At 43.4% G+C, this 23,276-nt stretch overlaps 1 protein-coding gene across 6 annotated transcripts in view; it reads right to left on the bottom strand.

Moving 5' to 3' along the window:
- Nucleotides 1–5,881, bottom strand: part of Smarca2 (SWI/SNF related, matrix associated, actin dependent regulator of chromatin, subfamily a, member 2) — a 172,162-nt gene extending 166,281 nt beyond the window's left edge. The window contains exon 1 of one of the 6 annotated variants that reach the window (XM_036208296.1): nucleotides 5,751–5,881. The gene's annotated coding sequence lies outside the window, so the exon portion shown is untranslated. Of the gene's footprint in view, nucleotides 1–1,477; nucleotides 1,623–3,421; nucleotides 3,800–3,942; nucleotides 4,405–4,982; nucleotides 5,048–5,750 lie in introns of those variants that run through there. The other 5 variants (XM_036208325.1, XM_036208318.1, XM_036208304.1 and 2 more) reach the window with 5 other exon arrangements.
- Between the last annotated feature and the right edge of the window lie 17,395 nt (nucleotides 5,882–23,276).

Genomic DNA, 23,276 nt, shown 5'->3' with positions numbered 1-23,276 from the left:
AGTTTCCCCGAAGTCCAGAAATAAATCATGGGCTAGGGATGCTGCTCAGTTGGTAGAGTATTTGCCTAGCATACACAAAGTCCCGGGATCCATCCTTAGCAGACAGTGTGTGATACACAGCTGTAATTCCAGCAGTTCGGATATCGGAACAGGAAGACTGACAAATAAAAAAAAAAAAAAAATCAAAATCTGTTTCCCTATCCAATTCATCATTCTGGATGATCATGTGAGATAACGTGAATTAATGAGGTGCTTGTAGTCAAGGTTCAAAGCCCTCACCATTTAACTACTGTACTTCATTAGACCTCTTGTGTGTTCTGCTGAGGTATAATTAATTATTCAAGTATTTAAACAGTATTAAAAAAAAACCTTAATACTTAAAAGTGATGCTATGTCCTGAACACTTTCAAAGAAAGGTGCTAAATTAATGTGTACAAACAATAAAGTTATAATAAAACAGTAACAGAGGCATAAAGTCTTTCAAACCCTAGTTGCAAGGTCCCATTTAACTTAGTGATAAATATGCTCTTTCATAATAAATATATGATAAGGCAAATAAATACATTATTTCACAAACTCTATCAGGGCCTAGTGCTAGACTCCTGTGTTCTCTGGTAAACACAAAGTCACAACTTTCTGTATAGAAAAATAACAAATACCTACAACTTCCTAAACACTATACCAAATAAATTACCGGTATCTGTATTTTCTGTTCCTGACTACTACACTGTGACTCATAACTTTATTAACTGGCTAGATAGTAAAAGTTACACACACACACACACACACACACACACACACACACACACACACACAATGTTTTCCCAAAGATGACAGGAAAAAAAAAAAATCAAAAGTAACCTCCAAATATGGCTTTTCATGAGGGGCCTTTTCTCATTTGTTTGTTAGAAATTACCACAGGAGGGAACTGTGGTAATTTCTTTCTGAGACCACTCATGCCAAGGGACACACTATCCACATCCCACAGCATCTTAAGTAGAAACAGTATGAATCAAAACTTCTGGTGGTTCAGGCTGGCTGGCACTCCTTCACAATGCTGAGCTGGGGAAATGGTCCTCAGCATGGTGCCTGAGATAAGTCAGTCCTCGTGGCAACATGTCAAAATGTCATAAATAGTGATTTATTATTTCTCTAGAGTAGCAAAAAGCTGCTGACCTAGGAGGGTTTGACAAAGGCCTTGTTTACAAAGGAAGACTTCTAAAGGACAGAGAAGGCTGGAAACACTGGAGGACAGTGCCACTTTTATAATTTATGAAACTTCTCTGTTTACGGTCCTCCTCCAAAACACAATGAGCCTTTAAAATGAACCGTCAAAACATGACAGTATTACAGAGTATCACAGCCACCTTCCAGAAGAGAAAGTGGAGCTTTTACCCCACCCCCACCCCCAGCACACCCTGCCTGCAGAATGGTTTACTTTCAACTTAATCAAAGAAATAGAGCTTTAAATAATTACCTGCAAAGGGCTTACTGTCTAGGTGCATCGTGTCAGGAGCACTTACAAGAAAGAGCTCAAGCACTAACCATGTAAGAAGCACACTTTTCTTGCCTAAGCCTCAGGTGTTGGCCAGAGTACTTTTCAAGAAATTTGATGAGAAATGCTAAAAAAAAAAAAAAAAAAAAAACACTTTACAAAAGAACAAAAGGAAAGATCTAAGACTGCTTTGAACAGGCTCTGTGGTGACTGTTTTCTGTGAGACACCACCGTGCAGCCAGAGCCAAAGCTGGGCTCTGAGTGATACAAGAAGTCCTGAGAGAGAGGCTGCATGAGGGGCCAGTTCCCTCCCTGCCAAAGGTTCTGACACTCCCAATGCTAACTCATTTAAAAACATTCTCTACCAATATGGCCACACTTCTCAAAGGCCCAAACAAAAAGTAGATGGACCTCCTTCACTCGGTGGATTATTTACCCCCTCAATCTACTTTAATAATTACCTTATAAACATAAGGATGTCTCTAAATCTCCTTTTTTTTTTCAGTAGTAAACATTTGAGGTGAAAAGGAGCTTTTTGCAGCCCTTTTGTTTTTTACATTCTTAAGGTTTTTTTTTTCCTTAAAAAACTTCTTAGTGTATATTAACTGTATAAAATAATGGGTTTCAGAACGGCATTTTCATTCTTGTTTATAGCAGTACTTTAACCCAATTACCATCTCTTGTCCTTGGTCCCAAGATCCCCACCCCACTTCTTGGGTGCCCCCTCCTCTACTATCCAAAGGCAGTATTTTAAAAACAAGTCAGCAAGCCTAGAGGAATAAAAGGGCAATTAGATTCCGAAAAGACAAAGTGTGTCTCTATTTGCATAATAATGCCGCCACCTAAGAATCAACCCAGCCACACCCCCTTACCCTCCACCAGCTTGCACTTAGAAGTAGCCCGGAGGCCTGACAAGTTCCTAGTGGGTAGCAGCTTCAGGTGAGGCCTCACAAGCTGGAGGAAAATGTTGGTGAAAACGCTGAAATGTGCATTTGTAAGTATGTGCACACGTAACATCACATCTGGCTTTTCTATTATAAAGAAGAGTTCTCACTGTCTTCTGAGTCCTGGGTGGTTTAGACAGGAATTCTGTGCTACCTAACCCCAAGCAACTCTCAAACCAACTTAGGTGTTCCCACAAGCAAGGAATACAAACCAAGTGAAAAGAAGTTTGAAAATTAACTGAAACCTTAAACATTACCACACCGCGCAATAAACGTGTGTCCTTAACGTCTTCCTTATGCTCCATTGTTATGCATACAAAGGAAGACGTGCCATCGTGATGACTAGGAAGGACGCAATGATGACACCTCCACAAAACGTGGCTAACTCGGGTCACGCTGCTTTTTCAAAAGCACCAACCTCCCTCCACCGCACTGGGGAGGAGGGGAAAAAAAGGACACAGCCTGGCAAAACTCCCCAAAAGTTATATAAACAAAGGAGGGAGAAGCCCAGTGTGGGCTTCGCACCCATGTGCTACTAAAATTACATAACACCCGGTGCAGACACTGAATGAGGAATGATTCTGCACTACACCCCCGCTCTCTCCACTCCTACACCTTCCTCCTTCGCTTTAAGCACCCCAATGCCCCGCGCGAGAGAGTGGACAGCTTGGGATGTTTCTTTTCTTAATGGAGTAAATCCTTGGAGAGTTGGAGGCACGTTTAGGCCCGAAGTTTGAACGTGCAACAGCCGCAGAGCTCAGAGACTCTCTCCGGACCTGGAGCAGAAAGGACGGACAACGACAGCCACCCGCGAGGCCTCCTTCTCCCCCGCGCAGTGCCTCCCGCTGGAAAGTTTTCCCTGCGATCGATTGCCTGCCTGACTTTGCAAGGAAGGAGAGCCAGAGACTGGAGGGGGCCCTGCAGAGAAAGACCTAGAAAGCTCGGCGGGCGGTGGCGGCGACCGGAGGAGCAGGCTCCTTACCTGGGCTACACGGAATGGCCCGGGGCTCGGGCTGGCGGCGCCTGGGGCGGCGAGGGAGGGGGAGTGGGGGTGTACACCACTGCTTAGGCCGGCGCCCGCGGCCCTGCCCCCGCCGCCTCCTCTTCCTCCCTCGCGCGCGTCATGTCACGGCGATCAAACATGTCTGTGCGCTTCGCCGCGGTGACTTCCTGATTCTCCGCCGCTCGCGCGCGCCACGCACTCGCCCTCGCCGCCGCAGCACGCACCGCCACTGCCTCCCGCCCTCTCGCCGCCAGACCCCGCCGGGTCTACGTCCGGCTCCCGGGAGGGCTCGGGCGGGAGGCGCAGCCCGCGCAGCTCGCGCAGCCCGCCGCGCACTGGTCCCTAGCGCACTGCACGCTCGCTCCAGCCCGCCGCCCCCTCCTGCCCCTCCACCCGACTTGTGGCCCTGCCAAACTTTTTTTTTTTTTTTTCCGGGTTGATTGGTGTCCAACTTCCCTCCGCCCCCATCCCCCAGGCAGCCCCGCCAGCCCCGCGCTCACCACCATCCGTAGCGAACAGCAACCCGGATAAAAATAATAATGTAATCCAGGCGGCGGGGGCGAACGCTAACACCCGCACTCAGCAATCTCCCGCGGGTACCGGAAACCGGCGCAAGCGCCTGGACCCGAGCGCGGGTGTCTCCTGGAGTCCGCACCGCTGCGCCCCGCCCGGTGCGGTGTCACTGCATCCAGGCTGCGCGGCCTGGTGCGGGGCACCGGGGGGCACTGTGATGGTGTGCGCTTGGTGGCTGGAGGGCGCCCAGGGGCTGGCGCGCTGGACCGGTGATTTGGGGAAGTGCATCGCGACACCTTTGCAGATGGCGTGGCCCTGTTTTGCAACGCCAACTGGAGGGGAGGCGGCCCAGCACTAAGGGGGAAGGCAGGGGAAGCGGTGAACTAGGTTGGGATGGGAATAAAGCAACTCGAAAGCAGGGAGCGAAAAGGAAGGGGTGAGTGTCATCGTTGGGAGGAGGCTCCCACCGGCTCTCCCCGCCTCTCTCCTTCGCCACCGCCCCCCCATTCTCTCCCCCACTGCAGCCCTTTCCCTTCCCGGGCGAAAGCCACGGCCGCTACCCGGGTATGCGCCGGTCCTGTTGTGACAGTCAGGCAGAGAGGATTAGCCCGATCATGGCCTCCCCAGCCCTCAGCCGCCGCGGCTCTCCCGGGTCCCTGTGCGCCCCTGACATCCTGACCATTCCGGGTGCCCCACAGCCGCGGCTTCCGCGGCGCAAGCCAAGGAAAGGCACCAAGCAAAGGCACCAAGCAAAAGAAAACAAACCCAGAGAGGGGGAGGGCTGGCTAGCAGAGCCCTGCGGGCACCTCGGACCTCTTTCCTTGGGGCTTCCTTCCACCCCCAGCAATGGGACCCAGGTTGGAAAACTGGAACTTCAATACCCCAGCCCGCGCTGCCTCCAGGCACCAGACAGGGAGGTCCGCGGCGCCACGGCCACAGCCCCCGGGCAACCCCTTCGCCTGAAGGCCTGTCACTAATCAACATCCCCTTCCCTAGCCCGAGGGGACCTGAGGAGTGGAGGTAACACCTCCGAGCCCGCAGGCACCGACTCCGAGGTAGTGGCCGCAGCCTGCTCAGTGTGCCAGCCCGGACTACTCCCGCCGCCGCCGAGGTCTGCTCGGGTCCCCGCAGCCCGAGCCCTTTAAACAAGTCTCTAGGAGGCGAGTAGCAGCCGTGTTGGTTGGCGCCCTGCCGCCAGCCCGGGCTCTTCGCCCTCGTTTCTCGTTTCCTTCCAACTCTAATAGGGAGGATGGCTCGGGGTGAATTGTCCCTCTTCCTTCTATTCTCTCCCCGCCAGTCCCCCCAGACTCTCTCCTTCCCCTGCCACCAGCTCTCCCCACCTCTGCTTTTAAGGGGATGGGGGATGCAACCTGGCCGAGAGTGTGTTGCAACCCCGAGTTGGCAGCTCATCGCTGTCAGCCTGCCCAGGGTCAAGGCTATGGCTTGTTGGGATTTCTTCCCCTTGTCCTCTTGAAGTAGTAATTATTACTGTTGTTATTATTAGAATGGCGAGGTTCGGTTGAAACTTTCTGATTTCTTCTATCGCCGCCCGGGAGCTGTCGTTAGAGCATTCCACCTGAGGCCCGCGAGGAAGAGGCGGGCTTTTTTTGTTGTTGTTGTAGCGGTTGGCCCGCCTGTTTGTTTTGGTCTTCGAGCATGCACAATAAATAATGATTAGGATAAGGATGCATAATCCGGGGCGAAGGCGGCGCGATGCCGGAGGGGTTCGGCTGCAACTGCAGCCGGGAGGCCGGAGCCGGAGAGAGAAGAGAAAGGAGTTGTAAGTTATATTTACCTTGCTCGCGAGCAGTGTGCTGGCTGAATCTTCCCTCTCTGAGTCACCCAGAGTACAGAAACAGAGGGAGCGAGGACTAGATTATGAATATGACTTCATTGATGACAGCCGTCCCCTCCTCTTCCTAAACTCGGGCTCCGCCCCGCGTCCCACCCTCGCAGCCTCCACGAGCGCCGGAAGACGCGCCGCAGTTGGCCCCGCGCGCCGCTCCTCCCTGCCCGGCCCGGCGCGGGTTGGCGGGACGCTCCTGTCACTCGCCCTGCTCAGCGACTCCGGGCTTGCGGGGGGGAGCAGGGGGCGGTGTGCAAGAATGTGGATCGAGACAGCTCTACTGTATGCGTGGATCCGTGTGTGTCTGCGAGGCGCCGGCTCTCCGCTGTGTTTGTGCCTGAAGCAGAGAAACTGCGCAGGACACACAGCCAGCCCGCAGCCCTGCAGGACTCGGGCGCCGCGTGTCCCTCGGCAGTAATCTTCCGAGCTCCTCAAGGGAGTCTAGGGGAGCCCCTCGAAGCGAAGGGGAGGACAGCCGTAGTAATAGAGAGCGTAGTAGTTCGGGGGAATGTGGAGACCGTGCTGGAATTTAAGTGTGCCTGCGCCTGCCAGCTCGAGCCTGCAGAGAGAAAGGGAGGGGACGGCGGGGGCAGGGCTCCGAGTGGCACCAAAGCTGTTTGTGGCACAGTGTTGGCCGTAGGAAAAAAATGGGCATTATCATACCAACTGAAACTTTTTCGACACCCCCCTCCCCCCAAAGCTGTCATAAATCCGCGTTCTTCCCACCCACTCCCAACCCCCAGTGAAAAGGGAGACGCACAAAGAACTAGCCTGCCAAATCTGTCTCATCCCTAAAGGACTACAAGCTTCCAAATGCCAGCGACAAGAAACAGCTGAGAGGCTGGACGCCTAGTAAATAAATAAACCCAAATAAACCCGCCTAGCCCCTCTGTTTACTTCTGAAAAGCACGAAGAACTCTCACCTCCCCTCACCTGTCATCTTTGAGTAAAATATACACAAAAATGTGGGGGAGGGGACAGCCCTGCGGTGGGGCGGGAGAGTCAGGGGGGCAGCTGAACCGTGGGACCTGCTTTTGATTTTAAAAAGGGAAATGAATCTCATTCTCTACAGACCGGAGTCTCCTCTCTCTTCCACCCCACATTTCAGACCAATTAAGGATACAAACTGCAATTTGCCTGCATGTAGTGGTTTTGAGAGCGAGGACTTCGGCTTCCCTTGAAATACAGTATGTCAGCTGGACCCTAGGTCACTATTTAGTAGGCAGTTTTATTTTTAGTTTTATGAAGTGTGAAAGAATGTTAGGAGATTTTAAATCAGGGGCCTATTATATTAGACTCAGATTAATGTAGGTGCTTGACTCTTAAAATTAAAACTGCTCCTATGTGGTCGTGTTATGAAAAGTATGATTTATCCCTTATTTTGCAATGTAATGGCTTAAATTAGTCATTCAAAGTGCACTGTGACTATATAGTTAAAGATCCCTCCCACCCCAGAGTAAAAATACTATTTTAAGATGGTTTATAATTCTACAGAATTGACTGTGCAAGCAACAGTGCCATTCGGAGGATGCTCAAGCTTGGGTATGTTGACGGCAAGGAGCAATGGGAACAAATGTCAGATTCTGCATGTGCTCATTAAGTTTCAAGAAGTGTTTATCTCCCTGGTCCAGGCCTGGAGGAAACATTACAAAGACTCCACTTTTGCCTAGCAGGGAAAGTGAATGATCCCACACCCCATAGTTTTATAGTTTTCCAAATGCTGTTACTTGCTTGTTAAATTTGGCTTCCTTGGTTTTTGTGTATCCCAAAGTGAACTTCGAAACAAAACAAAACCAGCCAACAAAACCCACAAAGACACTAAGGTACTAGAATATAGTGTGCCCCAAAGGCTGTAAGAAATTGTTTCTCTCCCGAGGGTAGACCGGTATAACAGTAACTAGGAATATAGTTACTGAGAAACACTAAACACAATTAATAGTGTAGTAAATGTATAATCTAAATACTAACTTCTAAGGGCTTAGTAGATTTCAGCTTTACAGAAATACAGACAGAAACCTAATTATGTATAATAAAAGGCTTTAATCTAATGACAATGCTTACCTTATTCATTAACAAGGATTGGATTTTAAACTTTAAGGGCCCAATTTGTTTCCTTCACATGTCAACTTCACAGGCCAAGATTAACAATTTGGTGATGTCACACTCTGCGTGTGTGTGTGTGTGTGTGTGTGTGTGTGTGTGTGTGTGTGTGTAGCAGGGACTAGCTATTCCCAAATGTTCTGGCATTCACGGCTTCCTGCCCCAGGTATGCCACACCATGCCCAGCATAGCTTTACCTTTATTCCCGTGTGAATAAAATTCCACCTCCACTTGCCATGACAACTTTTTGAAAGAGCAACCATCATCTTTATAACACTAAAGCCAGCAGCTATTCCTTCTGGCATTTCTTCAGAGAGAAAACAAGGAGAAAGCCTTCCCTTCATTATATGTGTGTGTTCTCCAGCTTACATAAAATTTTGATGCAGTACTCAGAGGGGTTGCTACCCATACATTATATACACAACTATGAGAATGAAAGAACACAATCTATGGTTGGGAGTACAGATTAAATATAGATACTTGGCTCTCTTTCCCCTCACATTGACCTAAGAATGCCTCACCTTCTCCCTTCAGGTATCTCCTCTAAAGAATTGTCTTGTTTGTAGCTTGAACTGCCGCAAGTAAGAATTTTATCAAAGAGTTCTTAAACTCATAAGAAATGAAAAAGCAGCAGCATTTGCTCCATATGGGAAAAAAAAAAGAGTGTAGAGTATATGGCATGAGCTTCATCTCTAAAGGAAAGCAAAACATAACAATCGATGATGCTAAGGAAGAAAATGAGAGGTTCTTTGGTTTTGTAGAAAATCATAGGACAGCAACTACAGACAGAGGTTAAAAGGACTCGGGATGCTGCACAGGATGCTACATTTCCAGGAAGCTTTTCTTTGGGGACTTTGATGAGTCATCATGTGTTCTCTGAAGTTGCTTTTCTCATTCTAGCTTGGTATCAAGGGGTAGAAGTTGCATTTTCATGTCTGCTTGGCCACATCTACTTGTTATGTAAGTCTGCTTTGGCAGATGAGAATGTCTCCATAGAGTAGACACTGGGTTTAAAAACTGGTATCTTGTTGCAACACCCTCGTGAAGAAAAACTGCATGCATAAAATTTGGAAACTCCTAGTCCCAACAGAGGATTAATGTGGACTGAAGTGTTACCTAGCTTCAGGCCAGAGCACGTAAGGCCATTTAGGGAACAAGTATTCCATCTGTAGTAATAGAAACTGAACTTTGACAAATTGAATCAGCTGACATTTAATTTAGTGAAGAGTTTAGAATTAGCAAGAAGACCAATTACAGAAATAAACACTCTTCTCCCCCCCCCCCCCGCCAATAAACAATTTCAAAAAAATCTTGTCTCTCCATAATCATTTCTCCAAAATGCCACCCTAATTTTCTTTGTGAGCATATAACTCTCTACTTTAAAATCCATATATATTCCCAATCCATCTTGGGATAAATATCAAACTTCTTAGCATAGCATTCAATACCCCAAAGGAACAAGTCCCTACCTTCCTTGTTGACTTTCCCAAAATGCTGCACTGTGGGAGATCTGGTCTACCTACCAGTTCCTATGGAGCTCTATTGACCATATTTCCGTCTCTGATATTTGAGTCTTAACTCCAGATTCTCTAAGGCTCAGCTGTGACCCAACATCTTTCTAGTGGTCCTCATAGCCTTGCAGACAGAAAAGCTGCAGGACCTACTCTGCTCCCATAGCAACCAAAGTGTACCTCCATTAGAGCACTCATCACTTTGATGCAATTATTTGTTTGGTATCCTCCACTAGTGCCTTGAGGGTATAGAATAAGTTCAATTCATTGGGGAAACCCCAGCAATTAGCTAGATAGATGCTTAGCACAGTGTATTTTTAAAAAACAAAAACAAAAACAAAAACAAAAAAAACAACCAAATACCACAAATTTGTTGAATGGAAGGATGAGAAATAGATAATAAATTTGTCCAACATAGAGACTACAGCAGGTCTTCACCACAAATAATTATCATGCTAACGAACAAAATTACTCAATGTTCACAATCTTTATATTTTTCAAGCTGAAAAGACTTGAAAATGTTTGTTTTTTATTGTGTTTTTTTGGAAGCTTCAAAGATAAGAAGAAGCTGTACTTTTGGATAAAGAGTATTGACAAGAAGTTGTGTTTATGTTTGAACCAGGCCGGGAGGAACAGCAGTGCAGACATGGCAGCTTTGTAAGCTAATAGAATCGGTCAGTCCTGACAGCAACTTTTGTTTATTTCTCCTTGACATCACATACCAGAAGTTGGGCCAAGATCTTCACATATATCCTTTCATCCCCTTAACCAGATGAGAAATGTGACACCAGCCCCGTTTTCTGGTTGCATATGCTGAGAGGGGTAAGTAATGTACTTAAACAGTGTTCTCCAAAGTGGAGAAAGCAAGGCAACTCACTATAATATGAGAAGACTACTAGACACTCCATTTTTCCTTCATGATTTTAAAATATTTCTGCTGTGACAAACCCCACCAAAAAAGAGTATTATAAATACTTATTTCACTCACGGCCTGTAGAGCCTTTAGGTGCCTCCTTTAGTAAACTAGTCTTATGCCATGCACAAAACCCGAAGAGCACTGAGGAAAGGGTTGTCATAGGCAGGAGTGACGTTGGCACCCTTCAGTTCCTTCATTGGCTTTGACATCTCTTTAGGCATTGACAGTGCCTCAGGTTTACAGGTTCTACCTCAAATGGATTCACAGATGACATTCCTGTCTCTAATTTTAGCCAATCAACCCTCTTATTTATGGATCAACATACTTTAAGAGATTTCTGAAAAGAAATCAAAAGTTGAGATGGCAATAAGACAAGTGCAGGTGAAAATCAGTCTCCAGATTGTTACTTTAGCCCCTAAGAATTCCTTCCAGCCATGTTGAGAAGTAAAACAACAAGGGTCTAATTAGGTCTGACAAGAAATAGGTCAAAAATATCCACAATTACCCGACTGCTTGCGATATAGATTGATATTAACTATCACCCAAGATGAATTCTGACTTACGCATTCAGTTTGTGTTGAGGCATTCATTATTGATAATATGATGTAATCATAATTAGCAAGATAATTAAAGTTTTTCTCTCATCTTCATCTTACTCCTTCATCATTTCTGCTGTGTGTTTCATAATATACTTGATATATTATTAATACTGAACTTGAGTTTAATAAGGAAATATATATAAGTCATGCTTTATCTTACTTTCATTTCAAGTTCAAGGGAAATGTGATCAAACAACTTTTAGATGACTAAATGATGAAGTCAGAATTTTTAACTCACTTTTGGTAGCTCTCCAGACTCAAGCAATGTGTGTTCTCATGTAAAAACCGTGCAATTATTTGTCATCAGTAAAAGGTTCTTGGTCCATTCTGGAACACTGGTGGGGGTAGAATGTAAATCATCTTCTGAGCATTTACTGTTCCAAATTATGTGACCATGTTAACATGGATTATATATATATATATATATATATATATATATATATATATATATATATATATATTGGTTTTTGGTTTTTTCGAGACAGGGTTTCTCTGTGTAGTTTTGGTGCCTGTCCTGGATCTTGCTCTGCAGACTAGGCTGGCCTCTAACTCACAGAGATCCACCTAGCTCTGCCTCCCAAGTGCTGGGATGAAAGGCATGCATCACCACCACCCAGCTCTGATTTTAATTTTAATAATATTTTATTAATCCTCTGAGAATTTCTTGTAATATATTTTGATATTTACTCCCCTCCCCCAACTCCTTCCATATTCACTATCTCCATCCTCATTTCCCTACATCGAGTTTTGTTCCTTCTTCTCTGCTTTCCCATGGAGTCCATTTTGTGCTGCCCAACTTCTCTTGGTAGTGGGGCCTGCCCTGGAGTGTGTTTAACCTACCCGGGATAGCATCATCCAAAATCCTTACTTTCTTGTAGCAGCTATCAAATGCCAGTAGCTCCTCAACGGGTGGTGAGATTTGGTGCCCACCTCCCTTCACCCCCTCCATACTGAGATTTGTCTGGCTTGAGCTTACAAGGGTCTGGTGTAACCTGCCACAATCAATGTATGCCCAACTGTCCTGTTGTATCTGAAAATACTGTGTCCTTGAAGTGATAAACCACCTGTGAGTTTTACAATATTTTGCTCCAGATTCTGGAGCCTTGAGGGGAAAGGTGTGATAGAGATGTTATTAGGGCTGAGCAATCCACAGTCTCTTAGTCTCTGCATGTTGATCAGTTAAGTATCTCTGTGTTAGTTGCTGTGTACTCTAAGAAGTTTCTCTGATGAGGGTGAGAGATGAACTGATCTATGGGTATAGAAATAAGCCTACTTTGTTCATTTAGCAGAATACTAGAATTATATTCTCCCCTAGGATCTATGACTTATCTAACCACAGGTTCTTGGTGCCATTAACAGTCCCAAGTATGGGTTCTACTCATGGAGGGGACCTTATTCCAAACAGAGACTGGTTGGTTATTCCCATGTGTGTGGTACAGTTGTACCAACAGTGGGCATAGCTTGTCAAGCCAGTTAGTATTATACCTTCTGGAGTTCACTGCTGGGTGAAACTGATGACTGTTTTTCTACTCTGGCAATGAGTACTAGCTAGTATGCTTGAAGCTTCAAGGTCAGTGCCAGCTTGATTTTTCCATGTTGTATGATTCAAGTATGTGGTATCTTCAGCAATAGGCTCTTATTGTCCAGTTCTGGAGGGTAAACCAAGAGTATTGGCAATAGCCTGTAATGCTTGTGGGTCCATGTGATCCCATTTGCCAACAACTCAAAAAGGGGCAACTCATTCCAAGTAGTGGGGTTTTATTTGCTAGCATATGGTGCCTAGTTGGGGTAGTCTTCTCCCAGTGTAGGCTAACTCCATTAAAACTCTTTTATATGTGCATATGTATATATTTTAGGAAGCTCAATATGCATTTTCTTCTATGAGTCCATATGCTTCATTATACTCTCAAGGAGCTCTTCTTCCCTCAAGAAGGTGGTAAGAATTATTAAGAACTATCAGTACCCTAAATGACCCATGAAAATTTTCTGATAAGAAATCAATCCTCCCCATGACTTTTACAAATTTGTGCACATTGTATGCATCCAACTCAAAAAGAAGCCAGCAGTATGTAAACACAGAAATAATTATAAAAATGACCTTAGACAATTGCATAAAGAATATGAGATAAGTCACCTGTTTCACATGGGGGTGATGATGGAGTTTGTCTGTCCCAGATAGTACTAAAATACTGTCTTGTCCAATATGGGACAGACGTGACTGGGACAGCAAGGGAATGAAGAAAAGACAAAGAGACCCATGCAGAAAAGCTGGGGTTGGCTGGATGGGATTCTCTGATGGAGACACCACAGTATTCCAGAAGCTCAACATGTTCATTATATACAGCCAAAGAGAACGTCAGGGCTTTTGCATACAGCTGAACAGGAGGTGGGTTTACCACAGGCACACAATCAAGAAGGCAGTGTTTATGGTATACAGCTATGCTGTGTAATAATCCTCTTGTACACTGTAAAGATTTGTCACTCAAATTGGCTTAATAAAATGTTGATTGGCCAGTAGCCAGGCAGGAAGTTAGGCAGGACAGCCAAACTGAGACTGCTGGGAAGACTAGAGTGAGAAGCCACTAGACAGATGCAGAGGGAGCAGGAGAGGAACATGCCATGCTTATAAAGGTACTACCACATGGCGGAGTATAAATAAGGAATAGGGGTTAACTTAAAATGTAAGAGCTACTTAGTAATAAGCCCAAGCTATCAGTCAAGCAGTTACAATTAATATAAGCTGCTGAATGATTATTTGGGAGCAGGCAATTGGGACAAGAAACATCCATTTCACAACTGGATCAAGGAGGCAGGTTTAGCTACTCTCCAAAGATCAGTGTCTATAGGGGCACAGTCACCAGACCATAAACATCCATGGCGAAAAGATACTGTGGCATTTTTCCCCTGTACACACTATCAACACAATCAACAGGAGATTTGGAACCAGAGGAAGGCTTTGCCATTATCCCACAGGTGGAGTCTTTGGCATGGTTGTACTGATGGCAACAACACACATTCACTAAGGACTTCACTCATTCAGGACTTCTCCACTCCTCACAAAAATACATTCCACAACAATATGGCTTCATTTTAGCTTTCAGTAGTGTTTTTAACCAAAGAGTGATGAACAGAAAACAAGCATAAGATGTTTGGAACAGGTTTAAAAGCATCTGGATTCTGTACTGGGTAGGAAACTTTTATTTCCCTTTCAAAAACACTTAGCTGAACAGGCACTGACTTCAGTAAGTGTTGTACATAAAGAAAATGATCATATTTTATGTAGATATGTGCATATCCAGTTACTTATCCCACCAGAAGCATTGTGCTGTGTATTGGAGTGTTAGTTGTGATTATAAAGATTATTTGGGACCTTTGGGTAAAAGATTTTTCCATAAATATATGGAGAAATGGGGCCCTTTGATAAAAGAATATCATACTCAGGACTTAAAGTTTCAAGATACATCTGAATCTAAAGAAGTCAATATTTATATCTTGTCAATATTTTATTAAAGCATGCTTTAAGATATATCCCCTGCCAGGGATATTTTCTTCTTTATAACCTCAGTATTTTGTTGTGACACTTTATTTGAGCTTATGGTTGCAGAGGGAGAGTCCATAATTGCAGGGGAGGCATAGCAGCAGGTGACTACAGGAAATAGTGATCACATTGTTAACCAGAAGCACAGAGCAGAGAGCAAACAGGAAATCAAATGAAGCTAGAAACACTCAAGAGCAGCAAGTGCTCCTAACTGCTGAGCCATCTCTCCAGCCCCAAGATGGAGGCCTTCTTGCTCAGCCTTTTTTGGTTTGTATGGCCCTTCAGAATTCTTAGCCATTCCAGGGCTCACAATACAGTCTGTAAAAAGCTTTACTCCTCTCTAAAATGCCATGTCTCACAGTGTGGGCACTAGCTGCAAAGCCACCACAATCAAGTGATTTGCTGTCATTTTACCTTATCTAAAGCACAATCCACAATTTTATCTAAAATTGATGCCTTCTTCAAACATCTCATTTGTGTCAATATTTTTTCTCATTTGTACAACATTTTTGTACTGACAACCTATGACTACAGTACAAAAAAAAAATCCAATTAACGGGAAAAGTCACATGCAATTCCACCATCCCCACCCATTACTTGATTATTTGTTTTCTTTCCAACTTTTCTCACCGCATGTGTCATGCACCCATGTAATCACGGTTTCCAGTCTTGATTGGATCTTGCTTGTGGTCCTGAGTATTCTACGAGGATTTTCCATAAGGAAAGTCTTCCTAGTAGACTATTGTGTTACCATTCTGTTTCCATTAACTACCACCCAGTACAGTTGGCACACTATGACTTCGGTCAGAGTTCTAGCACTGACTTACACACCTCTTACAATGTCCGTTCAGGAACACCAGGGGATTCTTCACAACCTGAAAATGAAGTCCAGACTTCTTATCAAGCACTAGAGGTCATTTTCAAGCAGGAGTCCATTCTTTCCCACCCCCTCTCTTATTTCAGAAACTTTTTTTAATGCAAGACATATTATTAACAATGCTCTGCACACAAAAAAATTAAAACAGTAATTTCCTCACTATCTCTCTTCATAACAGTCCACTTGTCTCTACTGCCCACTTCTACCCATTGTAGTTACTCTGCTCTCACATATATGTGTATGTGTGTGTGTGTGTGTGTGTGTGTGTGTGTGTGTGTGTAAGCCACATGTATATGTGTGTAATTTGTTTATTTGCATTTACTTGTTTAGTTATCTCGTTATGGCATGCACACACACATAGAAGCCAAGGGACAATTTTGTTAATAAAGTTCTGTAAACAAAATTCTAAACAGTCTTATTAAATAAGAAACACATAGTTAAATGCAGAGTTAAAAGCCCAAGAGATCAGAGCCTTTAGCTTACCACTCGCTGCCGTCCTTCCCTTCAGAGAGAGACAGAGACCTTCTTCTCTGTGATCTGTCTTTTTGTTGCCTTTCTGTTCTACCTTCTCATTGGCTCTAAACCCAACCACATGATTTCCTTGTCACTGCCTATCTGTACAGACCTCCAGGTCTCTATGGTTTGTACTGAGATTAAAGGTCCAGGTCACTGCTTGGCTGTGTCCTTGAACACACAGAGACTCTGCCTGCCATGTGATCAGATTAAGGGAGTGTGCCACCACCACCAGACTTCTGCTAATGGTTTGCTTTTAGCTCTGATCCCCAGGCAACTTTATTTATTAACATACAAATAAAATCACATTTCAGCACAAATAAAATATCACTATAAAGTTCTCTTCTACTGTATGGGTTCTGGGGATTGAACTCAGATCATCTGGCTTGGCAGCAAGACCTTTTAACTACTGAGCTATCTAACAGGCCCTCTGGTATCTTTTTAATGATTTCCACTTGTAACCACTTACTTAACAGCCTCCAGGGTCCTATCTTGTTCCTCAGCGCATCCTCAAAGCTCAACACAAAGGGTATACTCAACACATACTTGTTAATGGTGATGAGGAGGGCTACTGTTAGCACACTTGTACCACCTTCTGTGACTAGCAGGAAGCATCAGGAAGAAAAGCCACTACAAGTCTCCTTAAATGCAGTCAAAAGTCCCAAGAGATTTACTTGAAAGGCACATATTTTACTTGAATGGCATGGACATAATCAATGGAAGCGAGGAGAAAGGAAAGGAGGTAGAGAGGAAGGGAGGGAGGGAGGCATAGAAGAAGGGAGGGAGGAAGGGAGGGAGGAAGGTATAGAGGAAGGGAGGGAGGGAGGGGAAAAGCAAGGGGGAGAGAGAAGGGATGGGAAAGGAGGGGAAGACAGAGAATGGAGAAAGGGAAGAAAAGAAGCAAGACTCATGGTGGGTTTTCACACACTGTATTTCATTATACTACATTAGAGATAAATGTGAAGCATTCCAAAGCTGTAAGATCTGTCATAATCATGTTTTCAGGCCTCAGCTCCTAACAATAAAAGGTCCCAAAATAAGACCCCAGGTTTTGCCAGTGCACTTCGGTGTCTCAGAAACCCAAAGCATGACAAAGACCCAAGGATTGGGCTCCCAGCTGGTGTTGCCTGGGATGCACCTCTAACTCTATGAAGAACCGCTTTCTTGACTGTGGTCAATTTACTCAACTTTTCTATGCTTTCTTTTCTCCTGCTCTGGAAGAGGAGTGCCTGTCGCTGGAATCTTAGAACATAATTAACAATCAGCTCTCTTCCTCAGAAATCTCTGATGTGTAGTGGCAGTGTTTCTGTTCATTTGTTATTGAGAAAAGGTCTCACTGTGTAGCCTTGGCTGGCCTGAAACTCACTGGGTAAAAGAGGCTGACCTCAAACTCATAGGGATCTTCCTGCCCCTGCCTCCCAAGTGTTGGAACTAAAGGTGTGCGCCACCAAGCCCAGCTTGTAGCATATGTTGATCGCTATAATGTAAACATTCCTAGAATAACTGATTTCAAACATCAAGCTCACAAAATTCCTGGAAACCTAGCAGTTGGCTTCTGTGGGTCCCCGCACTAACAGGGTTGTTATGAAGGTGAAATGAATTAATGCACATGAGGCTCTTAGATCTTGTTCTGGCATACCGTGCACTTGGTTTGATGAATATTAGCTATTTTGAGCTTACCATCTTAGTTTGCCCTCTTCTATGGAAATGGGGGATTGAAATAGTATATTGCAAAGAAGCAGTTGCCTTGAATTTAGTTCTTGCCAGCCTCCTCTTAATCGCCTGCTTTATGTTCACGACTGCCAAGCAGCCCATTGACTTCCTTGATTTCCTTTCCTTTTCCTTAATTCATCTTTCTGGAGCATTCTAAGAATCAGAAGACTGGCTTAAAGCCACATACCAGGAAAGAAAAAGGTTTATAAAAAATATGGATAATCCCAAATGAATAATTTTTCCTGAATAACCATTTTAAGAAATGCTTAAGTACTAACTCAACTAGCTCTGGAAGTTTCTTTGGGTATGATAACGTATTGCCTATTTTGAAAGGAAATATGAATTGTATTCCACCTAGCCTTATTTCAAAATAATTTTACTCCCTGATATTCTTCCTGACACAAAATAAATAAGAATTTTTATTAAAAAGAATCCCCAAATATATTACTGCAAGCAGTATGACTTTCTGCCTTTTGACTCCTGTGGGTATTTCCACAACTCCACCAATAAAATATCTGCTTACGAATATCATTTACTGGCTGTTGCATCAGAACTAATAGTTATGCAATAAACATTTGCTGCCTGTAGAAAACATGGCAGTTTTTGATCTTTCAGCCAAAACCTGGCCTGCTGACAGCTCTATTCGTCACCAGGAACCCCAGACTCAGTAATTTTTCTGCAGAATTCATTGCCCTTTTTTCCTTACCTGTTTCGTGTGGCCACCCTCCCACATCTTTCCAGGTCCTTCTGTGCTTCTCCCACTCATATATGGGTCATCATTTTGCTTCGGTGATTTTTAGTCTCTTCTCAGCCACTTCCTGAGTTGTCCATTTCTTCCTGGTCCTGTGATATAATTTGTTACTTCTCTCCCAAATACCATACTTCACTGTCATCCTCAGACATCGGGGAAATGTCAGCTTATGAACTTTACTGTTGACAAAACGCGGGAGGCAGTGAGAAGTCAAGGCTGCCATTGCATGAGAGTGTCTGCTCGAGTTCTGTACATTTAGAGAACATATAAATGTCTCCCCATGCTTTGCCTCTCCTTACCATCCACCCCTTGCCCAGGATCCTGAGGACTGTCCTTCTGTTTCCTGATTCTGTAACTTTGATTGTCCTAGATAGTATAAATGGACCACACTGTGTCTATCTTTGTGACTGGCTTGTTGCTGTTAGCATGATGACTTCATGCTTCTTGTATGTTGTAGCATAGGACAGAATGTCCTTCCCTTTGTATTGTCTGAACACATCATCTTATTTATTCATTTATCCATCAGCATGCAGAAAAAACTTCCACTTTCTGGCTACTGTGGATAATGCTGTGAAGGATATGTGTGTACAGAGCTCTAGCCCTGACTTCCGGTATTTGGGGAAGATATCAAGAAGTAGATTGTTGGATCATATGGTAAATCTATTTTTAAGTCTTTTATCATTTTAACTTTTGCATTTATTGATTTGTATGTATGCATTACGTGTGTATGTGTGTGTGTGTGTGTGTGTGTGTGTGTGTGTGTGTGTGTGTGTGTGTGTTTTGTATATAGGAAAGTAAAAGAACAATTCAGAGGGTTTAGTTCTCTCTGTCTACCATGTGGTTCAGGGATTGAACTCAGGGGTTTAGGCTTGGAGGAAAGAGCCTTTACCCACTTTCCAACCATCTCTCCAGTCCTCTATGTCTAATTTTTAAGGAGCTGCCATAATATTTCCCCACAATGGCAATGCCACTTTACATTCCCATCAGCAGGGCACGGGGACTTTTGATAGAATCCTTCTTGGAATACAGTAACAAACATTATCGTTTCTAATTTCTCCACATCCTCACCAGCATTGCTGCTTCTTTCTTTTTCTTTTCCTTTCTTCTTTCTTTCCTTCCTTTCTCCTTTCCTTCTTTCTTTCTTCTTTCCCTTCCTTCTTTCTTTCTTTTCTTTTCTTTCTTTCTTTCTTTCTTTCTTTCTTTCTTTCTTTCTTTCTTTCTTTCTCTCTTTTAAAAATAGAATACAGTTGTCCAAATTTGTTTTTCTGTTGCTGTGAAAAAATGCTGACCAAACCAGTCTAGGGGAGAGAAGGGTTAATTTGACTTATACTTGAGAATCAGAGTCCATTATTGAGGGAGGTCAGGGCAAGAATTCAAGGCAGAAACAAACCTGGAGCAGAAACTGAAACAGATGTCCTAGAGGAATTCTGCTTACTGACATGCTCCTCAAAACTTACTCGATTTGCTTTTTTATACAACCCAAGGCCACCTGCCCTAAGGTGGCACCATCTACAGTGGAATGTGCCCATCTACATCAATTTAACAATCAAGAAAATGTCCCAGACCTGCCTAATCTGATAGGGACATTTCTTCACTTGAGTTTTCCCACATATGACCTTGATTTCTCTCAAGGTGACAAAAACTATCCATCACATTATCCTGATGGGAGTGGTGGACTAACACTCGTCACTATTTGTACCAATGACCTTTGTATTTGTGCTTAAACAAAAATCTAAGACTATTTCATTTCTACCCTGTACCAATTCAATTCTATCTTCATATTTTCCACCATCTCTTGAAATATGGATTATCACCATCACTCATTTATTTGTTCAAAAGCATAAGCACAGGGTTTGGTTTCCAAGACCAGACTAGAGAATACAAAATCTATTTAAATTCTTTGCTATGCTTGCTAGTAATGATTTAGTTTTTTTCCTTGGTAAAAGTCACTCTGCCTGACCATCCTGGTCTGAGAAACAGCTGTCTGCAGCCAAAGGGCAATGGGCTACTTCTCTTTGCACTATAATTAACCTGCTGACCTTCCTGCTTCCTTTTCATCAGTCATATTCTGTGTTATTTTATAACTTGAATGTAAAATATAGTGAGTTTTAACAAATCTGCCTTATACTGAAATCATCAGTACAGTCATGACAAAGAACATGTTAAGAGGTCCCGATTTGAACTCCATGTTAACTCAATAAAACTCTAGGCTGTGTACACTGTTGTTAACAGTCATATAAGCTCCTCATAGGTTATAAACTGTACCAATCTCACATTTTTAGGCTTACTACCTTTTTCAGCTTGCTTTATTATTTGTAGAACATTCTTTTGAAAATGAAAAAGGAGCCGAAGACTGTGGAGATGACTTACTACATGAAGTCCCTGCTTTGCAAGCTTGAGGACCTGAGTTTGGATCCCCAACACCTACATGAAATTCAGGCTCACTCCCAGTGTTGAGGAAGACAAAACAAGTGGGTCCCTGGAGGTCATTGGTCATCTTGTCTAGCTTGTCAGTGAGCTCTAGGTCCAATGAGACATCATGTCTCAAAAAATATGGTAGAAAGAGATCGAGGAAGATATCTTTTGGCCTTTAGCATCCACACCCACATGTACACCTATACAAGTGCACCTAACATGAACACATGCAACACCCACAAAAATGTCCACCCACCCACAAGAAACCATACATAATAGAGAGATGGAACCATTTGAAGAGGCATTGACAGGAGAGGAAAGATTGTATTTATCCTAAATGTCCAGACTTAGATAGGAATAACACTAGGCTGTTGTAATTACCCTTAAGGGTCTGTGTGACATGACCTACATGGCCTGGGAAGGGAATCTCAGGGAGGGACTGTCTTAATCTTTTAGGCCCATGGGCACATCTTTGAGGGATTTTCTTCGTCTGGTTAGTTGAAGTAAGAAGATCCACCTTGAGTGTGGGTGGCACCATTTCATGGGTGGAGCCCCGGCTGAATGAAAAGGAGAGGGAGCTAAGTCCTCAAATGCATGTTTTCCTTGCTCTCCCTTCCTGATTGTAGACCTAATGTGACCAGCTCCCTCAGGTGCCTTCTGTCTTTGTTTCTAGATGATGATCTGTAACATGGAACTGGGAGCTAAAACAAACCCTTCCTCCCCCAAGCTCCTTGGGGTAGGGTACTTCATCACAATAGGACACAAAAGCAAAACAGCTGTCAATATCAGCTAGGTGGGTTCCTACTCCTGTGTGCCGAATGGCTGGGTCCCTGGAATCTGAAAAACTCATCTTTCCTTTACAGTACTGGCCCTGATATTGGACCTGTAGACACGCAAGGAGGTTGGCTTGCTCAGCTCCCCCACTTTTCTTCTTTTCTTTTTCTAGAGATGGTCCTTACTTCTGCCCAATCACTATTTAACTTTGAAATGTCCTTTCTCAATGGAGACTACATTCATTCTGCTCACATCAAGTTTATTTACTTTTTAGAAGGTTTCCTTTTCACTCGACACACAAGCTACTAAGTGTTTGCTTCATGCAGGGTACACATTTGTTCTCCCAGGAACTTCATTCCATGTCAACGACCTCCTCGCTGAATACATACTGTGCATAGGGCAATTTGCCATATTAGAGTTCAATTAGAAACTGAGTTTTTCTCCTTCCCCCTCACTACCTGGATCCCCCTCCATAGCCACTCCACAATTGTTAGTGACATTTGTTACTCTTTCGCTTTTACACAAACACCACTGTATTCAATAGTGCAGGTATAGACTTGGAATTTCTCATATTGCTTCCCATGTTTTCCTCACAATATGATTAGACTTCATAGATTTTTGTCAGTCTTCCTTTAATTTTAGAAATCCTTTAAGTTGGTTTGGGATATGTATTTCAAGACTTCTGTCCTAAATATCTCAGTTCCTATTCGATTCAGTTCCATCTTGATATCTCTGAAACTTTAACGTTGGGAACTAACCCCAATCCTAAAATAATGTCTCATGGAAAGTCCATTTAGGTGACTGGGTCAACAATACACAGTTTTCCCTAAACTCCTAATAGCTCTTTGCATCTTACAGGCTCCCAATAATATTTAAAATTATAAAATATTAGAACTAAAAAATTAAAAACCCATCAGCAAAAAATAATCTGAACCTCATCAAAGTTAAAAATGTTATGCTTCAAAGGACGTTATCAAGAAAATGAAAACCCAGTCCAAAGAGTGTAAGAAAATGCTTAGGATCAACCCCTCTGCTAGTGGCTCAGTCCAAGGAAGATACAAAGACCTCTTACAATTAGACAGCAAGAAGGCAGATAACCCAATTAAAAATAAGCAAATGATCTGAATAAACATTTCTTTAAAGAGGTATATAAATGACCAGCAATTACATGAAGAGATATTTAACATCATTCATAAATGCAACAATACAAAGTCAAGCCACAATAAGATATGCCTTCATCCTGTCTAGTATGACTAAAATAATATATGTTTTAAAGTAGAAAGTTGCAAGTGTTGGTGAAGGTGTAGAGAAACATTAGAACCCATAGATCCAGGAGGGAACACAAATAGTACAGCCATTGAGGAAAACAATGTGATGGTAGTTTCTTAGTTAGCTAAGAATAGAGTCACCAGAATTGCATTTCTAGGTATAGTCCAAAATTAATTGAAAATGCCTGAATCAAAATTGGTATGTGAACATTCAATATTCATAGAATGAATAAGTCGAATGTAACATATAGGCATATAATGATATAGTATTCAGTCCTTAAAAAGGAGGGCAAATTCCTGCTATCACATTTACAAATCTTACAAATGTTCTATAAATGAAAGAAACAAGACATAAAGGCCATGCATCTTAAGGTTCCATTTATACATAACATCTATAAGTATAAGTATAAAAGTATAAGTAAATCCATAAATACACAGAGAAAATCATTTGGCAAGAGGGAAGAGTGGGAAGGACTGCTTAATGAAGATGGGGTTTCCTT

Source organism: Onychomys torridus, chromosome 1, assembly GCF_903995425.1.
Source record: "Onychomys torridus chromosome 1, mOncTor1.1, whole genome shotgun sequence".
Classification (NCBI taxonomy): Eukaryota; Metazoa; Chordata; class Mammalia; order Rodentia; family Cricetidae; genus Onychomys; species Onychomys torridus.
Note: the sequence above shows the minus strand (reverse complement) of the source record. Positions and strands in the feature narration are given on the sequence as shown.